Source organism: Calypte anna, chromosome 3 (assembly GCF_003957555.1).
Source record: "Calypte anna isolate BGI_N300 chromosome 3, bCalAnn1_v1.p, whole genome shotgun sequence".
NCBI classification, from domain to species: Eukaryota; Metazoa; Chordata; class Aves; order Apodiformes; family Trochilidae; genus Calypte; species Calypte anna.
The window spans coordinates 10015318-10029355 of record NC_044246.1 but is presented as its reverse complement, the minus strand read 5'-3'; the positions used below and the strand labels follow the sequence as shown (position 1 = coordinate 10029355).

The window sequence follows — 14038 nt, the reverse complement described above, 5'->3', positions numbered from 1 at the left end:
TAATTTTTTTGAGGAGAAAATTCTCTTTGCTTTCTAGTCACATCTTGAGGACTGAGCAATGCAAAAGGGAACACCCTCTATGACTTAGCTGGACTAAGTTTAAAAGCATTTTGACAGCTACTTTCCACCTTTCCTTCCCAAACAAGCCAGGTTTTACCCAGCTTGTGGTAAACAGGCAAGACAACTGCTCTCAAGTACTGTTTGTTGCTCCAAACACTTGTTTTACTGAACTCCTTTGCTTTTTAATAATAAATTGTATTATAACAAATGAGTCATTCTCCTAAAAAAATAATTCTTACCCGAATGTAAAAACAGATGTAAAACTATCCTAGCAAAAAAAACCCCTCTAAAATGAAGATGGGTTTTAGTCATCATTATATGTTTAGGCTACTGGCTTACATTGACATCCAGACTGCATAATTTTATGTTTTCTTCTGACACAGTGAAGGTCAAATGAATAGCACCGTAGATTAAAAATCTGTGGTCAAAGGTAGAGCCAAGCTCTTTTGTGACAATCTTTATAATACTGGACATAGAACCACAACAATATTTGCAATGTCAGGCCCATGGATGGATGTCCTGGTTATAAGACAGCTTGAAAACATAGATAGCTTCGATTCAAAGGCATCAGGTAATGATAATGGCTGTTAAGCTATCATTACCTACTACTACCTCTAGTCATTATCAAATGTACCTAACTTTGAGGGGTAGATTTTGACATCTTTAGGGACACTAAGTTTGATCTGTGACTGAGAAGTGGTCCAGACAGTTTTGGTTTGGCTTTGATCTTGATACAAGGATTGTCAGATTTCCATTTTTTGTTTGAAAAACTGTTGTCAATTGAAAGGGCATAGGTCACAATAAGACCTTTGAATCTATGAGAGAGTAGTCTGCTTTTGACCTTTTGGGGTGTGACTGATTTGGGGGTCACAGTGATTTGATCTGAATCATTTTTCATGTGTGGTAAGTCTGTTGGCATGAAGAAGAAAATAATCTGCTGCTGAAGCTGACCTGAAAGTTAGAAATGCTGAAGAAAGATGATGTTCCCTCTTACTAACCAGTTATCTTGAGGAGGACAAGTAGCTGACCCTTTTTCTTGTGGGTCCTTGTAGTGCTCAACCACTCTTTGGGTGGGTCAGTGTACCAGTACCTTTGGGCTGTATCACTTCCCTGCTGCTAGTTGGATGGAAGGGAAGTGGTTCCTCAGTGTTAGTTCATCCAGGTAGGTGGTCACTGCAAGCCACTTCAGCAAAAGTCAGCATCAACTTGCACCTTGATCTATGTTTTCATCCAGCTAAGCTGACTGAGTGGTATCCTGATTTTTGTGTAAAACCAAGTAGTGTATGTGGCATAGAAGCTGGGGCACATCTGGTGAAATCAAGTGTCTGCTGATAACGTTGCAGTGTCAACTAAGTCTATAAATTAAGTAGATTGTTCTCTGCTTGATCTGAACTTGCTCAGATCAGCTGCAAGTTTGTGAAACATCTTTGTTTATTGTATTTCCAGATGATGTGTTTAATTTATGTGTACTCAATGGAGTCTTCATTTCTGTGAATGTTTATCCCACAGGCAGTGTCAAGTATCTTGTGAGCAGATCTGGGCTCTTCATGGTGCTCATTTCTCTGTATAGCCAACTGAGGGCTGAGCAAAGAAAATGCTGAAAATGCACAGTGCCTCAACACTGCACGAACTGTTTATCTTCAGATTTGCATTTCAGTGTCTGGTTTGTGTGGCACACTGAAGAAAACAGATCAAAGTGACACGTTCTGTAATTTCATTACCTTTGTGTTCTGCAAATTCTGTTTGTGCCTGTTCTCAATAGAATAACATTGGGACCAAAACAGAGATTTGAAAAATCTTTGAAGTCTGAAACATATGGGAGGAAGAACAGTCTTGTGACAATAGACTTTGCTTGAAAGCTAAACTGGTAATTTAATATACAGACAACATTATGGAAACCACTCATGTTTAAAGGCATTGACAAAGCATCAGTTCTTAAACAAAAAGCAAACTCTGTCTTAGATTTGCATGAACTCTCTGTTCTTTTATTGGCAGTGAATGAGAATGGTGTTTCCCAAACCTCATTAAATTGTGTTCATTTTGGGGAGGAGAGCCATAAGGATCTTCATGGAATCAGTTCTTCATTAAGAAAAAAAAAAAGAAAAATTAAAAATTAAAAAAAATTTAAAAAGCGTTATGAAAATTACCACATAATACTCATGGGCCATTTTTTTCCTCAGAGGGATAGCGTTGAAAGCTGTGAGGAGCCCACTCCTCCCCTTATGTACCAAAAGGTTGCAATATAACCTTTTAGAATCATCTTTTGGTGATCCTTAGTGCTTTGCATTCTGTCTAGTTATTGGCAACAAACTTCATTTAAGCAGCTGAGAAATGCTGTCACATCAGAATCTAAACTTTGGATTGCATCCTTTTGAACTTGTTTAAATGATTCTACAGAGAAGATGGCTTCCAGTTCAGGTACATAATATCATGTCTTTCTCAGCTGAAAATTTTTAGTTTTCCTGAGTTCTCACAAAGCACAGCAGAGTACACGATGTCAAAAAGAATCCTGTAAGAAGTCTGATGTGCTTCTAATGCTCCTTGAGATCAGTAATGGACATTGCAGGTCATGTTTTCAGCTGCGTTCTGGATTTTCTTGTAAAATCAGATCCTTAAATTGGTGGTGGGATCGTTATTCCCAGATTTTGGAAATTTGTACTTTGGTTTCTCTGAAAGACAGGTTGAATGTATTTCATAAAACAGAATATTGTTTTATCTGCAAGTATTGAGGTGTGTTCTAGTTTAAAAGTGCAGATCTATATTATATAATTCCTGGATGTTTGATATTTTTGTGTGTTGCTTATGAATAATTTTCCAGATTAAGCACAGAATCCTAAATGGAGTTTCAGTTTTTATTGGAATAGGTGAATGATCTAAAAAAAAAAAAAAATAGACAGACCACATGGTGGTTTGCAATTTCTAATAAGCTTCAAAAATAACTCTTCATGGATTGATATTTCGTCTGATGCAAAATGTGCAATCCAGTTGATTTATCCAGTCAGTTTCACTGCAAATGAATAGCCTGCATTAATTCTTAAAGTTCAGAGAAAATATGACTGCAAATGAGGAACAAGTTAAAAAAAAAAAAAAGTTTTAAAGTAATCCTTCACTAGTTTGTATTAAGTCCTGTTTGATTCTGGGTAAAATTTATATTCAGATCTGTCTGAGTCATTGCAGTGAGAGGTCTGAATGTCCAGTAAAACCCTGAAATGTTTGATGAGCAGCGTTGGCAAGAATTTAATTTTCCATTCACACTGCTTTTAAAATTAGGAAAAGGTAAACAGTTTTGAAAATTTTGAAGCTCAAAATAGATGCAACATGGTAAATGTGATCCTTATTCTAAAATTCTATTTCAGATAATCTTAAAGTCAACTTTAATACTAATGCTTTGGCTGGTGATGTATTTTGATAAGAGTGTTTTATGTCCAGAATGTTTTCCTATTTCAATGTTTCTGAACATCTTTACATAATATATTACATTAGGGAAATAAGATTTTATATACTTTCATATAAGGAAACTGAAATTTATGTTTCTTCCAGTTGTGGAGAATTCTCTCTCCCTGTGCTCTAGGAAAATCTAGATAAGTTGATTATTACCTCTGTCAAAATGAATAGTCATAAAAGTAGGTTGTGACTCATTTAGGATTTAGAGTGATCTGCAGTCCTTTCCCTCTGTGATCCCAGGCCTCAACTTCTCTCTACCTAAAGCATACTATCACGTTTAGGGCAGGCAAGTCAACTCTCTTCATCATCTCCATCACTCTGTATCACCTCAGTGGATATAGAAGCAATGCAGGAATGTCCATCCAGTATTGAGAACACTCATGAAAGTATCTGTTGTATCTGTTCTTTTAACCAGAAATTTCATCTAGAAACAGATGGGACCTCTCTTGGACCTTTGTGGTAAAGCAGAGCTCATCCCCAATGCCTATGGGATAACAAGGTCATTGTCTTTTTGTGGAGGGTCAGCCAGGTGCAGGCAGTGCTTTCATCCTATTTTGAAGATCTAAGTGGGATTAAAATCATCCTGTATTTCCTGTACCTCGTGTTCTGCCTTCACAAGGCACATGAAGGTTTGCTTGCTGCTTGTTTTATTTGACCAAGTCCCTGTTTCTCTCTTCAGGGGCTGAATGAAGAAACATTCTCTAGGTCCTCCATTCTCCTCTCAGGTTGGTCACTGGCCAAGGTTCTCAGTGTCATCTCCCACATTGCATCAGCCCCTCTTCTCTATTCTTTCTGACTGATACCTCCTGATAGCATGTAAGAAGTGGAGTACTGTGAAGCCCTTAGATATCAGAGTACCACGGGGCATAAAGAGTAATCAGTGATTTTTTAATTACATGAATGTTAGTGTCTGTTCCTTGTGATTCTCTACATATATTTGCAGTTTTAGTCTGCTCACGTTTTGACTGTGTTCTTGATGGGTTTCCTATACCTGCTCCTAAAGGCCGCGTGCTTGTAAAGGGCACCTGGTGACTTTGCTGTCACCCCCATGCTGACACTAAGATCAGCATCACAGCAACAGTTTCCTTTCTTGGCTCTTTGGTCACTCTGGAGATTTATAACATGTAGGAATGCCTTACAGCTGTAAATAAATTTCCCATCATCAAACCTGTTTCTGAGCTCACTTGCATGTGTGACAATGTGTCAATATACACACACTTACACGTCTTAATTTTTAATGCATGTAAATGTCCAACAGTGCTGACACCTGTTTATATACCTCATAAAGTTCTGTGCTTGTCTACTTCACATAAAAAAAAAATAATAATTGCATATGAAGATTTTTTTCCCAGATGCTCAAATTTAAGTTTGCTTTGTATATTCTGTTTTTATATCTTAGCTTTTTGTTACACTTTTATTTAGATCTGCTGGGCTGCTCCACTGCAGTGCAGTTTTGATGACTGGAATGACATCTCTATGTACAATTCTCAGTTTCAGATAGAATTGGCTATATGTATGTCTTTTGGGAGGTTTGGAGACTATTTAAAGATTTCTTAGGACCCTGGAGTCTGAGTTCTGGCAGCAGGTTTGTCCTCTGGCAGACTAGCTTGAATGACTGAAAATAGAGGTGAGCAGGTAAGCGTGAAGGAGCTCTTAATGAACACTGAGCTTAGGCTGATTCTCATTCAGCCAACTCTATAGCTGGTGAAGAAGAGGGCATTTCTCCTCCAGAGAGGGGCTCAGAACAATTAAATCAGGCTTCAGTCATGATTTTTTTTCTCTTCATTGACTGGAGGCTGTTTAGACACATTAGCCACATGTGATTAAGCTAGCCTTGAGGAGTATTCTTTCTGATGAGCTAACCTAAGAACTAAATTCAGTCATTAGGTGCTGATGTATGAATGGTATCCCTGTATCTTGGGCAACTTACCCTAAAGATAGGCAAATTAAGCAGCAATATGAAATATTCCATAGATCATTTTGAATTAGGATTATTTCAGAGTGGACTTTGATCAATATTACCATAGACAGGACAGCTTAATGAACACAGGGAAAAAGAGAATGAAGTATTAAAACAGCAGGAAGATGGAAGAAAACTGTCTTTCTTGAGCCACTGGCACTTGAACCATAAACCTTCAATTTGTTTTGTTTTTTTTTTCCCTCTCAGAATAGATGTGCATATAATGTTTTTTTCTGAGTGAAATGGAAAGGTGGCAAAAGCAATTTGATAACTTAGAGAGATGTTGGTGGTAGAAAAACTATCTAAGCCTCACAGCTGGAAAATCTTCAGGTGGCAGCTGCCCAATATCTGAATATCCTGACCTTGCTTGGCCCTATGGATTACAGGAGAGTTTGTCAGAAATCAGTTAGAGTACCGGCTTCTAAGGAAATGTTAAATAAAAAAAGTTAAACTCGTGCAATATTATGATTGAAAATAGAAAACCAAATTGTAAAATGCAAGACAAATGCATTCATAATATATGTATTATACATTAACTGCATCATTAGGTACCACTGGTAATTTTTATGTTTACATGTTTTATTACTAAAGCAAAACATATTTTTTCTGTCCATTAGAGTGGGTTCCATGAAGAAGAAATATTTATATCTATATTTTCTTTCTGTAAAGATATATCTGTTACATGAAACACTTTAGGAAAATGAGAATGTGACTGACTCGAAATAATCTGTTTCAAATTGGCTTAAAAAACCTCAATTTATGTTATTTTGCTTGCTATGGTATTATGCCCTTCTCTCTGGTAGAGAGCAACTTCTCTAATGCCATGTGGCATAGCTTGCTGAGGGTGCTATGGGGACTGCATGCCTGGGGGGTTCTCTGGAGGCCCTTCTGATGTAGGAAATGTGCAATCTTGCTGGAAATCCTGGCTCTTTCAGAAAAATGAGAATGCCATGTTCTCATGCTGCCATAAAGCTTGTGCCTTAAACAGGAAAGAGGAGACTGGTACTTGTGCAGTATTCTCAGGTAGTAGTTAATGGGAAGATTGTGTCAATTCTTGTAGCTTTAAAACTATATGTAAAGTAGGAAATGGAGAGCTTGTGAAAGGAAGACAGGTTGAAGGAGCACTGCTTGTCTTCCCTGAAGGTGCTGTTGTGCCAGATTGTCTCATACTATAACAGGCAGAAGTGTGTGCCTTGTGAGCATCATGTTTCTTTCCTTTTCTCAGAGTCAGGATAGCAGAGGAAATTAAAACTGACTTGAGATAAAAATTTCAAATTGGTTAAATAAATAAATATTAACTCCCATCACTTTGGGAGTTGCAGTTGCTTGTTTTTAATTAGGTGCTCATGTTAAGCAGTTGTTATGTGTCATTTAAAACTTCTTTGGACATTGTATAATACAAAAATACCAAAAATATTTTTAATCAGAGGAGGGAAAGATTTCTTCTGCTATTTCTGTGTTTGTATGTATGTGTAGGAGGATGCTTGCAATGGAGTGGCCTTAAGACTTGATCAGGCAGGTGCAACCAAATGCTATTTCAGCTGGACCCTTGAGTTTTTGCTGCAATTATAGCAAGAGCATTCAACACTTTTCAGAATAAAGATATATTTTTTTAATGTCTAGTAGCAATATATATTTATTTTTTTTATATATGATAGACAGTACATACTGTTGGAAATTGTATAGGGGGGTACATGTGCTTTGTGGTCTTTATGTTGCATCCCATGAAGATCATGTGATTCTATTGACTCTGATAAGGAATGAGAGTAGTGGCATTTAACCTCTGACATGAGTCTCTTCTTCTGTTAAACATCTACGTACTCCCAGTCCTACAATATCCATATGACTGAAACCCCTTTTTAACAGCAACCTCATATATTTTGATTAAAAAACAGAAAGACAGGAAATGAGATGAGAGACACAGATCTCAGCTCTCACTTTGAGGATGATGCTTCTTGTTTAAGAAAGGGCTGCCTTCTTGTTTAAAATATTATGCCCAGATAAGTGATTCAGGAGGGATAGCTGCATGAAAAGATTTACCTAAGCAAATGCAGTTCTCTTGCCTCTTCCCTCAAAATAGGCAGTGAAGAAGACATTTTAGAAAAAATTTAAATCAGAAATGTCTTTAAAACTTTTTTTAATATCAATTCAATGCACACCATTCATTTCCCATAACAGTTCACAAGATCATAGTAAGTAATCAAGATTTATAGATATATAATTTTCTTTCTGTGGAAATTTCATATTAATAAATTTTAAAAATAATTTGATTGTGAGATTAACAGTATTTAGTCTTTGCAACTAAAGTAGCAGTCAAAGTTCAGGATGGAAATGGTGACACTCAAAAAATATCTTGAGCTTTTATTTTTACATTGTAATTAACCTACAATAGCATCTAAAGGCCTTGAGTTTGGAGCAGTGCCATTCTGTGCTAGAACTGCCCAATCACATTATGTGAGAAGGTGTCTGCCTGGAAGATACAATGGAAACTGTCAATGAAAATAATGGGAGGGGAGAGAAAAAGAGGTGCAGAAAGGTGAAGAAATTTGCTGAAGGTAATCCAAGAACAGAGTTAATACTGGGAAGTGAATCTGGGTTTTATAACTGTGATTCAAGGCTTGGTCCATTACCATATTTCATCTATGCTCATTCCTGCTATTTCTTCTCGGAGTTCAGTGTTTATTACAAAAATTTTGATGTCAGCTCAGTGTAAAATGAAGAACTTAGGGTGCAAGTGTAGAAAAGCTTTAAAATAATTTGATGGCTTCACTGTGGAGTCCTAAAAACTTAAGACAGACACAGCCGTTCAGCTGAGGTGCTAACTTTTCAGTTTAGCCCATGATAATTTGCTCAAATACTTATTACCTCAAGATATATTAGGACCTGACAGAGTCAACTGCATATAAAAAGCATCATTACAGTCAGTGGAATAGATTATGATTAAACTTCCTCAGATTCTACTTTGAAGCCAACAGATAATTTCTGTCTTTTTGGTGAGTATTCTTACCAATCAGACCATCTACTTTTTTTCCAACCCCATCCAGTGCATCATAAAAGGAATATGTACCTTTATTTTCCTATGTGAATATTATCTGCAAAGTTTCTAGTTTTAAGTTACCTCACTTTTGTTTGATATAAGTGGATGGTTGATTTGAAAGAATCTCTATTGCCCATGCCCTACTTCCAGTAGTACTCATTCAAAACCATACCTACTTTTCTTTCCAATAAGCACACATTACATTGAAATATACAGATTATTTAGAATCAGAATGTTAGTAGGAATGTGTGTATTTTATTCTTGCTACTATTAGAAACATTTTTTTATTTTTGTATTTTAATGTATGCAATGTAAAATAATTGTCTTTATAGCATGATAGACATAAAAAGTTTAAAGTGTTGATATCACTAAAAACGAATCCATGAAAAATAGTATCTCATATCTGTGCTGATTGCTTAAGAAAGAACAGAAAAACTGAAAAACAAATATTTCAGAATATTTTATAAGTGTTTAGAATAGCTCAGTTTTTGCCTGGCAGTGCTTGCAGTGTTGAATTCAGAGTTTGTCTACAGTGAGTAACAAATTAAAAACTCAAATGCATGCTGCATTTCCTAGAAATTTATTAGAGATATATATGAAAAATATTTGTACTTAGGATGTGTTAATAACACTTAAAATTTTAACTGCATATTTATCACAAATTTTATTCTTTATCTACAATTTTCAAGTTTAGGAAAGAAAGAATTTTAATCTTTAACAGATATTTTTCAATAAGGTTCATATAGATGAGGCCAGAACGTGAATCACTGGACTATTTTCCATAGAGTTTGGTACTTCTGGTATTTGGCTTCCTTAAAACTGCATAAAATAACCCTTTAAATCTGTGTTTCTTAGGCATTTAGAAAATTGTGCTTGTTGTGACAGGTGACTGTAGACCCAGCTTTGTAGCCCTTGTTGTCACTGTCAGAAGTCTGATTACAGAGTGGCTGCTGACCATCAGGAGCCTCACAAGCCGTTTCTATCAATTCCATGAAACATATGTGCAAGAGGTTAAAAAATGAATCATGACCTGAGTTATGATCTGTGCCCACACTGCCAAACCAAGATATACACTTTAGATTGCAGAACATCTTCTTTTAGCAATGTGAGCCATTCTGAGGTGGCTTCTACATTGCAAATGTTTCCCAAGACACGGGGGAAGGAATTGGGTCATAGAGGATGGTCAGGTTGCAGGGATTTGTCTGGCTTTTGAACTCTGCACTGGAAAGGCAGCATTGTAGCAAGTCTGATTTTCTTCTCTTCTGTGAGAAGAAGATGCTCCTTCATCTAGCCAAAGCCTATTCCTAGCTGCTACATCAGGTTTGGATGCCAAGCAAACCTGAGTGTAGGTAGGGTTCCAGAACACACTTATACCAACACACCCAAATAGTATTTGTTTAATACCTTATTTTAAAATTATCTTGTATTGCTTCTTAAAATTACAAATATTTGAAATATTTGTCTTAACATATTTTTCTATTATATGGCCTACTATGAAAAAGATTATTTTCTTAATTCTCTTTTGAAATAACCTTTCTGAGTTTCATTTTCCCAAACTTAAACAATAGAGCTCTTAAAGAAAACCCCCAAACTCTTGTACTTGTATTGTGTATGCAGAACTGGCTTATAGAATGACTTCTCTTTCTGTTGATAGCTTGCTGCTCTTGAAAATGCAGCATGGAACAGGCTGCATTTACAAGATATTACATTACAATATGCCCATTTTTTTGCTAATAAATAAATAAATTAGTGGACAGTGGCTAAATTACTTGAAAGACCTCCTTGTTTAGCTTATCAAAACATTCAGCAAAATAAAAGCAGAACAAAAGTACTGGAAAATCTTTAGCCTCTTTAAATTTTTGATCAGCTGCAAAGTTAGTGAAACTTCTTATTTTTAGAACTAAATCCAGCTGCTATGTTATTTGGCAAGCAAAGTTGTGTAGAGCCTTCTCTTACAGTGTTTTTTTCATCAAAGAAGGATGGGTGTGGAATTCCCCCTCTGGTCCCTCCCTTGTTCTTCATCTCTCCTTCTACCTCCCACAACCATGCAATACCATGTGCTGCTGAAGGTAGATGAAGTATTCTAAATCCTGACCTTTTGTCCTGGAAAAGAGAGGTTTATAGTAGATCAAGCACCTGACTGTCTTCAGGTACCTGGCACTGTATTTACCCACACTCATTTGAGACATAATTCATATTTATTTGAAATACTTGTCTAATCTCTCTAGGCTTAGAATCCCATACTTTTCTCTGGCAAGTTAGTGTTTGGAAGAAATAATTTGCTTCCACTATGTTGTGCTATTTCTAATGATATTTGTTTTTTTACCTAGAATCTCAGGTTTGTTTCTCATACTATTGTGATAATTGGCATATCATTTATTGTGCTTTAAAACAGAGCAGCTGGATTTGCTGCAGATCACTCTCCTCTTTCTTAGCTTTCACTGGGAAAAAGGAGCATGCTGAATAGCCCAGGAATTAGTGAATTCAGAACTGTGATCCTGCTCCAGCTCTTCTGAAGAGACTTGAACACCATCTGGTCAAAAGGTGTTTTCATCTTCCAGGGATGGTAATTCTTTATTACACACAGGATAAAGTATGTAATCAGTGCTCACTGAGTGGTGTTTCTTGGCATGTTTTCTTCTAGTTTTCCCTTTCTGAAACTCATTCTAATTATGGTATGTGGTCTCAGACTGCAGAATACAGGCAATGTTCACACTGAAATCACAGATCTACTCATATGTCAACTGAAAGTTATTCCCATTTGTAAACCTGAAGAGCTCTAAACTATAGGATTAGAGATTTTGAGGACACTGGGAGTACCACAGGTATGCACTACCCTGCACTAAATGTGATTTCTCCAGGAAGGACAAGGATGAATTTGGTTCAAAACTCGGGTAGGACTTATTTTCACATTTTGAAATTGAAAATTGCAAATCAGTGAGGTCACACTGATTAGTAACTCTCACACTAGTTAACCTCTTCAGTTTAGAACCACTAATAAACCTTATGGTCCAAATATATTGCTCAGATATTTTAGTAAAATAATTCTTTTATAGGAGGTAACATTTCAGATGTTTCAGTCAGACATTTCTGACCATTATCCATGATGAGAAGAGTACAACTGCAGTTTTAAAAAGATAAACTTCCAAAATAAGGACTCAGGAGGATACTTCTCTCTGCTGTAAGATAATAAGGAATTGGAGGGGGAAATGTTGACCCACAATGCATATTATAAATTCAATCAAATCATTGGGTGTACGTGAGGTATTTACCATAAGGTGTGGTGGATCTGCCTGTGTAAGGCTAAGCTGTGCCAGAATGCCCAAATCCTTTTAGAGAAAAAAAGGCTGAGATAAGAGCATCGGGTATTCATGACTGTCACATATTTTTCAAGGGCTAGATTCAGAGGCACTGTTGCATAACTACTACAGAGCTTGTTACCAGAACTGAGCTGCTTTAGATTAAAATAAACTTCATGAAAGTCTACCAAGGACTTGGATGAGCTCAGAGCTTTCATGAGGCACCACTGCTATTAGAGAAACCCTTGTAAGCAAAGAGCAGAAGCTGTCAACTGTGTTGATGGCCTGGCTCAACATTTCGAATAAACTTCTGCTCACCATCATGTGCATTGCCTTGGGGGAGGAATCTTCCTGTGTCATTTTAGATGTTTGAGAGACAGAGATATATTTCAAAGCAGGTTGTTTGGACTCTTTGCAGTCAGAAGTTCAAAAGTAAGCTGGGTTGCAATTCATCAAATCTGAACCAGACAGCAACTTTTAAAATGAGAAGACTCATGATCTAGAAAAGGGTGTTTATCTCTAGTGTTTCTGAAGAGGGGTGGACAGCTCTCTGGGATGTGTCTAGAATTGGACTGACTAATTCTTGCCTGGATTATTATTATTATTATTATATTACTCATGCTAATTCTGTGTGAGTGTGTGACTTTCTGATGAAAAAAAGCCCTGGTTAGAGGTTTTCTTATGTCTTTGATTTCTAACTCCAACTTTGATCTCCTTGTGTTTTCAGGCAGACTGAAAACACTGTAAAACCATCTTGTCATCTAGAAAACTTAGGATACATTTTTTGTCAGTTTTATTGTCTGTAGCTTGCAAAAAGGCAACAAGAAGCAAAACCACAATATTGTCATTACCAAATGTTCAGAAGTCTTGGTTTTCCTTGCAATGACTGAATCATTGATCCAGCTCTATCATGTATACCCTTATGTTCACACCTTGGACATAAACACTCAAGTGTTGCTGTTCACATTATTTTTTTTTACCTCTTTTTTACCTATAGCACATAATCTGGACTCTGTACCCAGTGTGTTTTATGTCATAGTAGAAGCAGTGGAGCTCATTCCTACTTCAGTTTCCTCCAGCTTATTGTCAGTTATACTTGCAGTTGGGTTTTTCTTTATTGTTTTGGGTTTTTTTGGTTTTGGTTTTGTTTCTTTGTTTGTTTGGTATTTGTTTTGGTTTGGGGTTTTTTTTGAGGGTTTTTTTTTTCTTTTTCTTTTGGGTGGGGGAGAGGGGGCTGCTTTCTTTCTCTGGGAGGGGGAGTTCTCTTTTTTAAAATGCACCAAAACCCTTGGAAATGTTAATTTTATTTTGCTTTAGGGTTCTGTTTTAATGCTCTGGAGGACTTGTACTATTATTTTACTCTATAACTCTGGTTCTGGATTTGCCCATCTCATTCTTTAACTTCTGACTTTAGCCCAGAAAATATGTGAATATGATCTCCCCAGACATCAAGAGCTGTGGTAGAGAATTTTTGGTCTCTAGTGGGCCTCCTTAGTTGGCTTTCCTATCTAACAGAATACATCACAATTAAATATGCTGCATGGCACTTAAATCCAGAGCTAAAAAGAAATGAAGAAGGATATCCCTAGCTGCTCAATAGATTTGTCTGCAAAGGATTACACCACATTTTCCCTATTCAGGACACTGAGGATCAGCTGTAAAGAATAAACCTAATTAAAACCACCCTTGGCTCCCAGGGTGTTCTCTGGCATAGGTTCCTTGGGTGCTCTTGTCAGCTGGAGCTCAGCAAATTTTATATATATATATTTATATTTATATATATAAAGCGCCTATCACCATATTGATAAACATTCTTTGGCTGACAAAATGAGTCTTCAAGAGAAACTTGTCAGCACAAGAACTGCTCGTGTGTGTTTCTGTACTGATAGAGCACAACCCTTTGAAGGAGCATTCACCTTTGTGAGTCTATGATGAAAATGCCAAGAATGCCCCTATTCTCCACAAGAAAACTGAACACCACAGAGAATTTTTTATTGTGTAAAGGAACATTCTCATATCACAGACTTGGATTCCCCATTTCCCTGGAAGCCAGCTAGAAAGGCTCATGAAGGTGTCTTCATTGCACACTTTCTGGCTGGTTGGCAAGGTAGCTGCCTGCAGTACCAGCCACAGTTTTGCAGCGAGTGTCATGCTTGGTGTTTTAGGAGCACTGCTGCACTTGGCAGCACCTCTGGTTTTTGGTCACACTTTGGTTTTTGCTTTGTGAATCCCCATGGC

The 14038-nt window shown here is 36.8% G+C and overlaps 1 protein-coding gene across 1 annotated transcript in view; it reads left to right on the top strand.

Moving 5' to 3' along the window:
• Nucleotides 1-14038, top strand: part of SMYD3 (SET and MYND domain containing 3) — a 362837-nt gene that overhangs the window by 214064 nt on the left and 134735 nt on the right. The window lies entirely within an intron of this gene.